General features: G+C 42.7%; 1 protein-coding gene across 3 annotated transcripts in view; it reads left to right on the forward strand.

Annotated features, from left to right (window-relative positions):
- Positions 1 to 14114, forward strand: part of osbpl5 (oxysterol binding protein-like 5) — a 104407-nt gene that overhangs the window by 16647 nt on the left and 73646 nt on the right. For 2 of the 3 annotated variants that reach the window (XM_039017071.1, XM_039017070.1), the window contains exon 2: positions 1705 to 1766. The exons of the other annotated variant lie outside the window; for it this stretch is intronic. The gene's annotated coding sequence lies outside the window, so the exon portion shown is untranslated. The remainder of the gene's footprint in view (positions 1 to 1704; positions 1767 to 14114) is intronic. 3 annotated transcript variants of the gene reach the window in all.

The raw sequence follows: 14114 nt of genomic DNA on the forward strand, positions 1-14114 counted from the left end.
GAGGAGATCTGCATGGAGGAATGGGCCAAAATACCAGCAACAGTGTGTGAAAACCTTGTGAAGACTTACAGAAAATGTTTGACCTCTGTCATTGCCAACAAAGGGTATATAACAAAGTATTGAGAAACTTTTGTTTTTGACCAAATACTTATTTTCCACCATATTTTGCAAATAAATTCATTAAAAATCCTACAATATGATTTTTTGGATTTTTTCCCCCTCATTTTGTCTGTCATAGTTGAAGTTTACCTATGATGAAAATTACAGGCCTCTCATCTTTTTAAGTGGGAGAATTTGCACAATTGGTGGCTGACTAAATACTTTTTTGCCCCACTGTATATCATACACACACACACACGTTTTTGTAATAATGACAATTGCAGCAATACTGAATGAACAATGAACACTTATTTTAACTTAATATAATACATAAATAAAATCAATTTAGTCTCAAATAACATGAACATATGTTAAAACGAACCACCAGCTTTCATGGGTCTTCAATATTCCCAGTTAAGAAGTTTTAGGTTGTAGTGCAGAAAGCAGAGCTTGTCTGCATGGTCCCCTGTCAGTCTGCTCCTCCGCGAAACACAGACCTTATTTGAAGTAGATCAAGACATTCTCTATGGAAGACATGAACGGTAAAATAACGAAGGAACCCCTTTCAAGTTCAGCCGTAAGTTATTACAGGAATTATAACGCGTCGACTATTTCTCTCTAAACCATATACCTTTGACTAATCCAGAAACTATCACCTCAAACAAAACGTTTATTCCGTTCCGTATTTTATCAAACGGGTGGCATCCGTGAGTCTAAATATTCCTGTTTCATTGCGCAACCTTCAATGTTATGTCATAATTACGTAAAATTCTGGCAAATTAGTTTGCAAAGAGCCAGACTGTTGCATATACCCTGACTCTGCGTGCAATGAACACAAGAGAAATGACACAATTTCACCTGTTTAATATTGCCTGCTAACCTGGATGTTTTTAAGCTAAATATGCAGGTTTAAAAATATATACTTGTGTATTGATTTTAAGAAAGGCATTGATGTTTATGGTTAAGTACACATTGGAGCAATGACAGTCATTGATTGATTGTTTTTTATAAGATAAGTTTAATGCTAGCTAGCAACTTACCTTAGCTTACTGCGTTCACGTAACAGGCAGGCTCCTCGTGGAGTGCAATGTAATCAGGTGTTAGAGCATTGGACTAGTTAACTGTAAGGTTGCAAGATTGGATCCCCCGAGCTGACAAGGTTAAAAATCTGTCGTTCTGCCTCGTTCCTAGGCCGTCATTGAAAATATGAATGTGTTCTTAACTGACTTGCCTAGTTAAATAAAGATTAAATAAAGGTGTAAAAAAATTATAAAAATAATAAACGGCAAATCGGCCCCAAAAATACCGATTTCCGATTGATATGAAAACTTGAAATCGGCCCTAATTAATCGGCCATTCGGATTAATCGGTCGACCTCTAATCTGTACTGTGGTTTTCATCACTAACAGGGTAAACGGGCAGCTTGATCTACCCAGGGAGACATAAATGCTTCCCGTCTCTGCTCTTTCAGGACAACTGGGTGGGGCTCAGGAGTTGGTTGTGTGATATGGAGGGTGTGTGTCTGTGGGAGGGACATGCAGCCTCTGCCTGTGATTCATAAGGAGCATGTGATTCAGAATTCAACTTCTCTCTCTCTCTCCCAAGGTAAGGCAGACTGTTCTGACGTAGGCTTCTGGATGTGGTATCCTGTGCTGATAAGGTGAAAGGTAAGCTGAGCTCACTGCTACAATCAGTCTGTGTGTTAGCTAGCAGTAGTGAGAATGTCGTTTTTGTGCCATACACACCTGTTTACCTGGTATAAACTAGTGGGAGTGTGGTGTTGCATAACAGAGCTAGTTTCTGGGCCAAGCTGATGGCAGCAAAACTCTTGTTTCAGTGTGGCACGCATGTTTTATGAGGGTGAGTCATGTTTGAGCACAGGCAGAAATTGGAAATGGGGCTCGTCCCAAAAGGTGCATAGTGCATTTTATTATCTTTTATATGCCGCAAGTTTTTTTTTTTTATGGTCTTTTGCCGCGTTTCATATAGGCCTAAAGTGTTTTACCTATTGTCATTTGTACCAAAATGTAAATCATTAAACCTAAATCAGTAAACCTTCACCTAACCTATTGATTTGGCTTAGTTATTCTCTCCCGAGGAGCACATTGCCACATGAGTGAACTGACTGCAGGTCAGGTGTGTCCTCTGAAATAAAGCAGGGAACCCGCTGAAGACTGAACTAGGATCCTCAGGCGGGGGTGTGTCTGAGACTTTTGGGTCGGTTGAAGGGAGTAGTGGTTTGGGAGGTTGTTCTGGGACAGATGGTTATAATGATACCCCCGGCTGCTATAGAAAGCACAGCAACACAGTTTGCCTGCAGGAAACGTTTACATTTTATACATAAGAAAAACCCTATAATGAGAAGGTGATTTTAGACGTTTTTGTATTCTCTCATTAGCACAGTGGATGTTTAGGTTGTGGGCTTTCCTGGTCGTTTCCTAGTTGTGTCATCGTGATCCACGTGGAGTATGTGAACAAACCGCTGTGGAAATATTCAACTGTTATTGTTCTGTTTTTAAGTTCAACATTTTATTTAGCAAGTCGCAAACTCTCTGAAATACTTGATGTATTTTAAAATCTCCACCTCCGAATTATATTCACAAGGCAATGTGCGGCACTTATAAATAATGCATAGAACTAACACAACCTATTCCATAAATAGATATACAAGAGACTAATTAAGCAGTAATGGCAAGCTCTATGTCCGAACACACAAAGACAGAATGTCGGACAGGCTGAAATGGTAGGTAAGTGGTCATGTAGCAAGCGTTTCGCCCTCTTATCAGGCAGGAAGCATGTTTACATTCTGCCTCTCCCATGTTTGTCTTGGCGAGTGAAAGTCCTGCCAACGGTTTTGAGATTTAACTGTAAATTACACGTCAACTAGGCCTAGTCTACGCTTAGAACACTTATGCACAGCTGAGATTATTCTGAGACAGCTGGGTCCTGTCCAAAAACTACCGCTGTACCGAGAGCGTCCTGACCCGTTGCATCACGGCCTGGTACGGGAATATCACCGTCCACCACCATAAGTTCCTCCAGCGGGTGGTGAAGACGGCCCAGTACATCAGTGGGACCGTGCTACCATCCATCCAGGACATATACTCAAAGCTGTGTCTGAGGATGACCTGCAGCATCATCAAGGACCCCACACACCCCAGCCACAAGCTGTTCACTCCCTTACCGTTGGGAAGTCTGTATCAAAGCATGAGTTCTGATACCAACAGGCTCCGAGACCATTTTTTTAAATCAACAAGCAATCAGACTGCTGAACACTTGAACTGAACTGATCACCAGCCCTGATTCTCTGCCCCTTAGCTCGTGCGCGTACACACACACACACACACACACACACACACACACACACACACACACGTCACAACTGCTGCTATCAGACTCTTATTATGATTGCTAAATTCTGCAAATCTTAACACTTGCCCCCCTTTCCCAAAACATGTGTAAATATTGGACTATAAATTGTGCCTTCCTGTATTATACTTTTGCAAAAAGGCTATTCTACCGAGCCATTTACTTTATATTCGTATTATTTTATTATTTCTTGTTGCATTGTTTAACAAAGTGTTGAATTGTCCCTTTTTATGTAGTGATGAGTACTCAATACTCCCTATAAGTATGTTTAATCTCTAAATGATTTACCCAAATGTATAACTGCTAAAAGGTACCTTATTTTAAATTGTCAATCCACTGATCATTAACAAATGCGTTACCAACATTTATAACTCCTGAAAAGATACACTACATGACTAAAAGTATGTGGACACCTCGTTGAACATCTCATTCCAAAATCATGGGCATTAATATGGAGTTGATCCCCCTTTGTTGCTACAACAGCCTCCACGCTTCTGGGAAGGCTTTCCACTAGATGTTGGAACATTGCTGCGGGGATTTGCTTCCATTCAGCCACAAAGAGCATTAGTGAGGTCGGGCACTGAGGTTGGGTGATTAGGCCCGGCTCACAGTCGGCACTCCAATTCCTCCCAAAGGTGTTTGATGGGGTTGAGGTCAGGGCTCTGTTCCAGCCAGTCAAGTTCTTCCACACCGATCTCGACAAACCATTTCTATATGGCCCTCGCATTGTCATGCTGAAACAGCAAACGGCCTTCCCCCAAATAGTTGAAAGCACAGAATTGTCTACAATGTCATTGTATGCTGAAGAGTTAAGATTTCCCTTCACTGGAACTAAGGGGCCTACCCCGAAACCATGAAAAAAAAAAAAGAAGCCCCATACCATTATTCATCCTCCAACAAACTTTACAGTTGGCACTATGCATTTGGGCTGGTAGCATTCTCCTGGGACCTGCCAAACCCAGATTAGTCCGTCGGACTGCCAGATGGTGAAGCGTGATTCATCACTCCAGAGAACGCGTTTCCACTGCTCCAGAGTTCAATGTCAGCGAGTTTTACACCACTCCAGCCACTGCTTGGGATTGCGCATGGTGATCTTCAGCTTGTGTGCGGGTGCTCGGCCATGGAAACACATTTAATGAAGCAGTTATTGTGCTGACATTGCTTCCAGAAGCCAGTTTGGAACTCGTATTGAGTGTTGCAATCAAGGACAGACAATTTCTTTGGGAGCGACGTGCCTCAGCACTCGGTCCCATTCTGTGAGCTTGTGTGGCCTACCACTTCACGGCTGAGCCATTGTTGCTCCTAGAGGTTTCCACTTCACATTAACAGCACTTACAGTTGACCGGGGCAGCTCTAGCAGGGCACACATTTTACGAACTGACTTGTTGGAAAGGTGGCATCCTATGATGGTGCCACTTTGAAAGCCAATGAGGTCATTCTTCTACAGCCAATGTTTGTCTATGGAGATTGCATGGCTGTGTGCTAGATTTGATACACTTGTCATTAACGGGTGTGGCTGAAATAGCCAAATCCACTAATTTGAAGAAGTGTTTTTGTATATAGTGTACCTTTTAAAGAAAGTGGAAACCTACCGACCATGTAAGTTAGGTCTAACAATATTATTAATTTATGAAAATATACCTTAATCTTCCGCATAGGTCATCTATTTTATTCTCCAAAGATTGCACGTTTGCTAGCAGAATGGAAGGAAGTGGAGGTTTATTCGATCACCTACGAATTCTCTGAAGGCTTCCTCTGGCCCCTTTTTCTCTGCCTCTCCTTCACGCAAATCACGGGGATCTGGGCCTATAAACATTATATCCATTCAGAAACACATCAGTATATCATTCGTGTTGGGCTCGTCAGACTCGTTAAAGGAGCAAAAAGGATTCTGCCAGTTCGTGGTGAGGAATCGCAGTCCTGATGTCCAGAAGTTTTTTTTTTTTTGGTCATAGCGCTAACATTTATGTACAAAATAAGTTAAAATATTTGACAAACAACACAAATAAATGAATAAAAAAACACAATCTGTTGGGAACATGTAGAACGTCAGCCTTCTTCTCCGGCGCCATTGTTACAGTCAACGCTCGCTTTGTGACTGACAGGCGCCTGTCCTATCAATAAATCACAAGAAGATGCATATTGTTAATTACAGTGGGGAAGGCTATACAGACCTTTCTGACTTGCCAATTGACATTTTTAACTGAAAAGAAGCCTAGGTAATATTTTAAATGAAAGAAGTAGTCTCCTGACAATGAGTTTGTTTTCTGCTATTTAGCCGACTGCTGGCGCTTATTGAAAACACGACTCCAGTCATGCAGGGCACTCTAGAATGTTATGTTAACTTTCATTTTCTGGGGGTGACCTCCTTAGTGACTCTGGCTTCCTACTGAAATGCTCTCTGGCGGAGTGTCCCTGCTGCTCTGAGATACACATTCTTGCTACCTCTCTCAGGGCCTCTCTCTGGCTATGAATTATATCCCCTTCAAAGTGTTGTAGGAGGCAAGGCCTATGATATTATTAATGTGATCTATAAGGAAAATAAATGTGTAAAAGTGACGCCTCTAAGCACTGAGATGCAGTGCCTTACACCGCTGCGCCACTCGTGAGCCTGTATACATTTCTATAAGTAGATAGACCCCGTATAAATTTAACGTACCAGTTAAGAATTTGGCTTTTTTTTTTTGACTCTGTCATAACTCCAATCCTTCTATATGGCAGCAAAAGTCGGTATCCCTTTTACAATCATGGGATAAAAGCCCCACTAAAATTTTACACCTGGAATTTTTGGGGTGTTGCACAGAAATGCACCAATCCTAGCCTGTATGGCAGAATTTGGGAAATTCCAAATTGAAAAAAAGAGCCACCAAATTCAACATGCAACAATTTCAACAATTATACTGAGTTACAGTTCATATGAGAATCATTCAATTGACATGAATTCATAATGCTCTAATGTATGGATTTAACATGACTGGGCAGAGGCACAGCCATGGGTGGGCCTGGCAGGGCAGCCAATCAGAATGAGTTTTTCCCCACAAATGGGCTTTTTTTACAGACAGAAATACTCCTCAGTTTCATAGGCTGTACAAATGGCAGGTCTCAGACGATCCCGCAGGAGAAGAAGCCAGATGTGGAGGTCCTGGGCTGGCGTGGTTACACATGGTCTGCTGTTGTGAGACCGGTTGGACGCACTGCCAAGTTCTCTAAAACGATGTTGGATGCAGCTTATGGTAAAGAAATGAAGATTAAGTTCTCTGACAACCGCTTTGGTGGACATTCCTGCAGACAGCATACCAATTGCATGCTCCCTCAACTTGAGACATCTGTGGCATTGTGTTGTGACATAACTGCACATTTTAGTGGCCTTTTCCCCCCAGCACAAGGTGCACCTATGTAATGTTCGTGCTGTTTAATCAGCTTCTTGATATGCCACACCTGTCAGGTGGATGGATTATCTTGGCAAAGGAAAAATGCTCACAAGCAGGGATGTTAACACATTTGTGCGAAAAAATCTGAGAAATAAGCTTTTTGTTCGTTAGGAACATTTGTGGGACCTTTTTATTTAGGCTCATGAAACATGTGACCAACACTTTACACGTTGCGTTTATTTTTGTTCAGTATATACATTTTGCCATAGTGTGTAGAGAAATGTTTGCAGTTTTTAACATGATTTCTGAGTGAGAGGGGAAAAAATTGATGGTGGCCCCCTTGGTGGGTAATTCGACCAAGATTACTACAAGTTTTTAGATGGCTGGCTGCTAGACTAATTTACACATCTAAAAAATGTTAGCTGATACGGCTAATTGAGTGTCTGTTAGTGACTGACAATAAGAAATAAACTGCTGATGCACAACCAAATTTAGAAATAGCAATTTGTTTATTCTACTATTCCTAACTCTCAAATTGGTTTAGAGGGAGTCCTTTTTTTCACCTCTAAACTGCAGAGATTCACTTCCAGGCACACACTTTTTTTTCTTCAATTTGAACCATTTTTTTGTCAGTATCTAGGTTTCCATCCAGTTGGCGAGAGATGTTCATGCTAATATTCAAAAATCTGCATCATTTTTTAATTAGTTTTCCTACCAGTGGTGTGTTTCCACAAAACTGACTTGATGCGGATAAAAATCAGTGCGGGATGACACAGTGCACAATATATACTTTTTTTGCTTAAGTTTTCATGTACTGAATAAAAAAAATCTAAAGTTCAATGTGTTTCCAACGCATTCAACTCTTCAGATAGTTCTGTCACAAAAAACTGTTACGTTAAATAGCAAATGTGCCTACTCTGGTCTTGGAATGTGATCTCTAGCCAACAGCTCACAGATAGTACCGGTCAAAAGTTTGAACACACCTACTCATTCAAGGGTTTTTCTTTATTTTGACAATTTTCTACATTGTAGAATAATAGTGAAGACATCAAAACTATGAAATAACACACATGGAATCATGTAGTAACCATTTATATTTGAGATTCTTCAAAGTAGCCACCCTTTGCCTTGATGACAGCTTTGAACACGCTTGGCATTCTCTCAAACAGCTTCATGAGGTAGTCACTTGGAATGCATTTCAATTAACAGGTGTGCCTTGTTAAAAGTTAATTTGAGGCTCAAACGGATTAAGGAAAGAAATTCCAATCAGTTGTTGAGACAAGGTAGGGGTCGTATACAAAAGCCAAGTCCATAATATGGAAAGAGCAGCTCAAATAAGCAAGAGAAACGACAGTCCATTACTTTTAAGACATGAAGGTCAGTAAATCTGGAAAATGTCAAGAACTTTTAAAGTTTCTTCAAGTACAGTCGCAAAAACCATCAAGGTCTATGATGAAACTGTCTCTCACGAGGACCGCCACAGGAATGGAAAACCCAGAATTACATCTGCTGCAGAGGATAAGTTCATTAGAGTTACCAGCCTCAGAAATTGCAGCCCAAATAAATGCTTCACAGAGTTCAAGTAACAGACACATCTCAACATCAACTGTTCAGAGGAGACTGCAGGAATCAGGCCTTCATGGTCGAATTGCTGCAAAGAAACCACTACTAAAGGACACCAATAAGAAGAAGAGACTTGCTTGGGCCAAGAAACACATTAGACTGGTGGAAATCTGCCCTTCTGGTCTGGAGTCCAAGTTTGAGATTCTTGGTTCCAACCGCTGTGTCTTTGTGAGACGCAGAGTAGGTGAACAGATGATCTCCGCACGTTTCCAACCGCCATGTCTCGCAAAGACTGACACTGTTTATTTAGAATTCAAGGCATACTTAACCAGCATGGCTACCACAGCATTCTGCAGATATACGCCACCCCATCTGGTTTGAGCTTAGTCCCACTCGTTTGTTTTTCAAAAGGACAGTGACTCCACATCTTGTCTGTGTAAGGGCTATTTGACCAAGAATGAGAGTGATGGAGTGCTGCATCAGATGACCTGGCCTCCACAAACACCTGACCTCAACCCAATTTGAGATGATTTGGGATGAGTTGGACCGCAGAGTGAAGGAAAAGCAGCCAACAAGTGCTCAGCATATGTGGGAACTCCTTCAAGACTGTTTAGAAAAGCATTCCAGATGAAGCTGGTTTAGAGAATGCCAAGAGTGTGCAAAGCTGTCATCAAGGCAAAGGGGGACTATTTTATATAACACATATATTTTGATTTGTTTAACACTTTTTTTGTTTTGTTGGTTTCTACATGATTTCATATGTTTTAACAGCTTTGATGTCTTCACTATTATTCTACTATGTAGATCAGTAAAAACCCTTGAATGAGTAGGTGTGTCGAACCTTTGACTGGTACTGTTCATGATGAGATTATTATGGTTAAGAGCGAGAGTGTTTTGTTTTTCAAGCATCGATCCTCATGTCATCAGAATAAGACCATGTTTTTTTACATTTTTTATTGGAAAGGCGCATCAAGATCACGTGCACTTTCCTTTTGACCTAGATAAGTATCACCACATTTCAAAACTATCTCGCCTTGCAAACATATTGGAATCACTGGCAGACTCTCAGCTAAGAGCTTTTTTAAACCTCAAATGACAGTATATTGTTAATGTGCACCAGTCTGTTTCAGACCTGGACAAAGCACCGTTTCAGCTGCTACGCTTGTCTTCGATGATATATTGCTTCGATCATAGGACTCACTGTGCTGCCATATTTATAGACCGATCCAAGGCCTTTGATTCTGTCAACCATCCCCTACTCATTCAAAGGTTCTCTGAAATGGGTCTCGACCAGGTGTCTTGCAAGTGGTTCGGGAACCATCTGTCAGACAGGGCACTGTTATATATTACTAAAGGTATCCCACAGGTCGATTTTGGGACCTTTCCTCTTCACTATTTATTGGTCTATTTGCAAAAACCTGTAACGTTCATCTGTATGCAGATGACAGCGTTATGTACGCTATTGGCCCTACTGCTGACCAGGCTATGTTAATTAACAGCTGCAATCTGATTTTGTTTCCTTGCAGAAAGCCCTTGTTTAACAAATGGTACGTCATGCTTTTGTATATATGTATACTATATATACAAAAGTATGTGGACACCCCATCAAATTTAGTGGTTTTGACTATTTCAGCTACACACGCTGCCGACAGGTGTATAAAGTCGAGCACACAGCCATGCAATCTCCATAGACAAACATTGGCTTTAGAAAAATGGCCTTACTGAAGAGCTCAGTGACTTTCAACATGGCACCGTTGAATGCCAGCTTTCCAACAAGTCAGTTTGTCCAATTTATGCCCTGCTAGAGCTGCCCCAGTCAACTGTAAGTGCAGTTAAGTGGAAACATCTAGGAGCAACAATGGCTCAGCCGCGATGTGGTAGGCCACGAGCACACACAACAGCACCGCCGAGTGCTGAAGCGCGTAGAGTGTAAAAAATTGTCTATCCTTGGTTGCAACACTCACTACTGAGTTCCAAACTGCCTCTGGAAGCAACGTCAGCACAAGAACTGTTTGTTGGGAGCTTCATGAAATGGGTTTCCATGGCCGAGCAGCCCACACACAAGCTTAAGATCACCATGTGCAATGCCAAGCGTCGGCTGGAGTGGTGTAAAGCTCTTAACACTACAGCATACAATGACATTCTAGACTATTCTGTGCTTCCAACTTTGTGGCAACAGTTTGGGGAAGGCCCATTCCTGTTTCAGCATGACAATACCCCCGTGCACAAAGCGAGGGCCATACATAAATGGTTTGTCAAGATCGGTGTGGAAGAACTTGACTGGCATGTACAGAGCCCTGACCTCAACTCCATCAAAACACCTTTGGGATGAATTGGAATGCCGACTGCAAGCCTGGCCTAATCGCCCAACATCAGTTGCCGACCTCATTAATGCTCTTGTGGCTGAATGGCAGCAAGTCCCCGCAGCAATGTTCCAACATCTAGTGGAAAGCCTTCCCAGAAGAGTGGAGACTGTTATAGCAGCAAAGGGACCAATTCCATATTTAATGATTTTCGACTAGTAGACGTTTACATACTTTTGGTCATGTAGTGTATGTTTTTTTAAATTCTCATAGAAATATTTCAGATTGTTTACACATTATTATTATTATTATATATATATTTTTGTACATTTTATCCCTTTTTCTCCCCAATTTTGTGATATTCAAATGGTAGTTAGTCTTGTCACATCGCTGCAACTCCCGTCCTGACTCGGGAGAGGCAAAGATCGAGATCCAAAACACGACCCCGCCAAGCCGCACTGCTTCTTGACAAACTGCTCACTTAACCTGGAAGCCAGCCACACCAATGTGTCGGGAGACACCGTACTGCTGGCAACCGAAGCCAGTGTGCATGCGTCCGGCCGTCACAAGGAGTCACTATAGCGTGATGGGACATGGACATCCCTGCCGTCCAAACCCGTCCTAACCCGGACGACGCTGGGCCAATTGTGCGCCACCTCATGGGAGTCTCTTGTTGCGGCCGGTGTTTACACATCGAGCAGGTTCCCGGCTATATTATTATTATTATTATTTTTTTTTTAAAGTCTCCCCAATTTCGTGATATTCAATTTGTAGTTAGTCTTGTCCCATCGCTGCAACTGCTGTACGGACTCGGGAGAGGCAAAAGTCGAGAGCCATGCGTCCTCCGAAACACTACCCTGCCAAACCTTCCCCTAACCCGGACGACGCTGGGCCAATTGTGCACCGGCTCATGGGTCTCCCGATCGTGGCTGGCTGCGACACAGCCCGTGATCGAACCCGGGTCTGTAGGGACGCCTGAAGCACTGTGACGCAGTGCCTTAGGCCGCTGCGCCACTCGGGAGGCCTAAATCATTTGACACTTGAAAACATAGATGAGCTAGTTAAGAAGCTTAGATTTAAAGTAGTCTTCTTTTATAGAACTAGATCATGCCTCCCTAAACGGCAGGAAGTAGGTTGTACTGGCAACCTTCCTGCCAGCTCTTGATTATGGTGACACCATTTATCAGAATGCAGCAGCCGCTACTCTAAAACCCTTGGATGCAGTGTAGCATAGCGCGCTTCGCCTTTATCACAGGTGACAGGTTTAACGCTCATCGCTGTATCTTTTCGCAAGAAGGTCGGCCGGATGTCTCTACCTTCCCGTCGATGACTTCTCGTTTACAAAGCTCTGCTGCACAAGCTTCCAAGGTACCTCACTTCTCTGTTGAGTTATAAAAATACGAGGCACAAAACACGCTCACAGGGTTTCTTATCTCTTCATGTCCCTAGTGTCTCTACCAACCTAAGTAAATCATCCATTTGTTTTCACGCCCCCCCCCCCCCGTGTTCAGAATCATTTGCAATCGCCATTACATCTTGAATCCCTGGAGCCAAAAGGGCAGTTTAGAACACTGATGGGTGAGTGAGTTCACTGAGGTTTTATTTGTGTTGTTGAAGTGTAGTGTATCCGTTGTGTCTTGTATTTTCTTTGTTTGGTTGTTTTGTTGAATTATGTTGATTTATTTGTTCTCAGGGCACCATTTGAGAATTAGACCCTGGTTGGAGTCCCCTGAAGTAAATAAACGTTAAAATAAAATGAAAGAGATTCAGTGACCATAGCCTGACAATAGAGACGGGGACGCCGTAGAAAAACATGTAAGGTCAGAGAAGAAAGACTATGTAAGCACTGCGTTTCTCTTTCGCTCACTTCCATGGGGTTATTCAGTCATTCCTGTGAGGCCAATTCACACCTTAGGCACGGCGTTTGACCTATAACCTTGACGTCGAGTCAGTTTTAGGCTATGCTACTCATAGCTCTGATAAGGGTGTGAAATACAGTCGGTCAATGCTGGGTTCTACTTAATGTTAAACGTCTAACGTGCGGGGAGTTGAAGAGGCCCAATCTACAGAGCAAAAACCGAAAGCTCTCTTTTAATGAGTGGAATGCTAAAATGTTAATTGAGTCAAGGGCGCATTTCTAGTTTGGTTTGAGAGAGGGGCTTTTTGTGTGTCCGCCCATGCGTGTGTTTGTGTTTGATCTGATATCTCTCGAACAGCCACATGAAAACCAGTCGGTCCAATTCCCTCAGTGGTCTCTATAAATGGGTGACAACCACAATTAGTGAAATGGAGACCTTCCCGGTGACAGTCCTTCTCATGGGTATGGTAAAGAAGAACTCCCTAAGATAATACTGGAGCACATATCTTATGTTTGCAGCTTCCTTCTTTGCCACCCTCTTGTCCCAAGACCGCTTCCTAGTTCAAATGCCATGCCAGCATTTCATCAACAATGCTGCTGCCAACCTAAATGACCCGTTACACAAAATAAGAAATGTTCTTACCAGCCTGACATCAGCATTTGATCAGGTCTTTGTGCCATACAAGGAAAGGGGGATACCTAGTCAGTTGTACAACAGAATGCCTTCAACTGAAATGCGTCTTCCGCATTTAATCCAACCCCTCTGAATCCGAGAGGTGCGGGGGGCTGCCTTAATCGACCTATGCGTTGATGATTCCTTGATGTTATGGAAGGTTAGGCTGGGGTTAACTACATTATCAAAAGTATGTGGACACATACACAGCTCGTCGAACATCTCGTTCCAAAATCATGGGCATTTATATGGAGTTGTTCCCCCTTTGCTGCAATAACAGCCTCTACTCTTTTGGGAAGTCTTTCCAATAGATGTTGGAACATTGCTGTGGGGACTTGCTTCCATTCAGCCACAAAGAGCATTAGTGAGGTCGGGCACTGATGTTGCGCGATCAGGCCTGGCTCGCAGTCTGTGCTCCAATTCATCGCAAAGGTGTTCAATGGGGTTTAGGTCAGGGGTCTGCAGGCCAGTCAAGTTCTTCCACACCAATCTCGACAAACCATTTCTGTATGAACAGTTCTTGTGCTGACGTTGCTTCCAGAGGCAGTTTGGAACTCGGTAGTGAGTTTTGCAACCGAGGACTGGCAAACATTTTATTTTTTACGTGCTTCCCGTTCTTTGAGCTTGTGTGGCCTACCACTTCGCGGCTGAGCCGTTGTTACTGCTAGACGTTGCCACTTGACAATAACAGCACTTAGTTGACCGTGGCAGCTCTAGCAGGGCAGAAATTTGACGAACTGACTTGTTTAGAAAGGTGCCGTCCTATGACGGCACCACGTTAAGTCTCTGAGCTCTTCAGTAAGGCCATTCTACTGCCAGTATGTGTCTATGGAGATTGCATGGCTGTGTACTCGTTTTTATACACTGGTCAGAAACAG

This window comes from Salvelinus namaycush, chromosome 21 (genome assembly GCF_016432855.1).
Source record: "Salvelinus namaycush isolate Seneca chromosome 21, SaNama_1.0, whole genome shotgun sequence".
Lineage (NCBI taxonomy): Eukaryota > Metazoa > Chordata > Actinopteri > Salmoniformes > Salmonidae > Salvelinus > Salvelinus namaycush.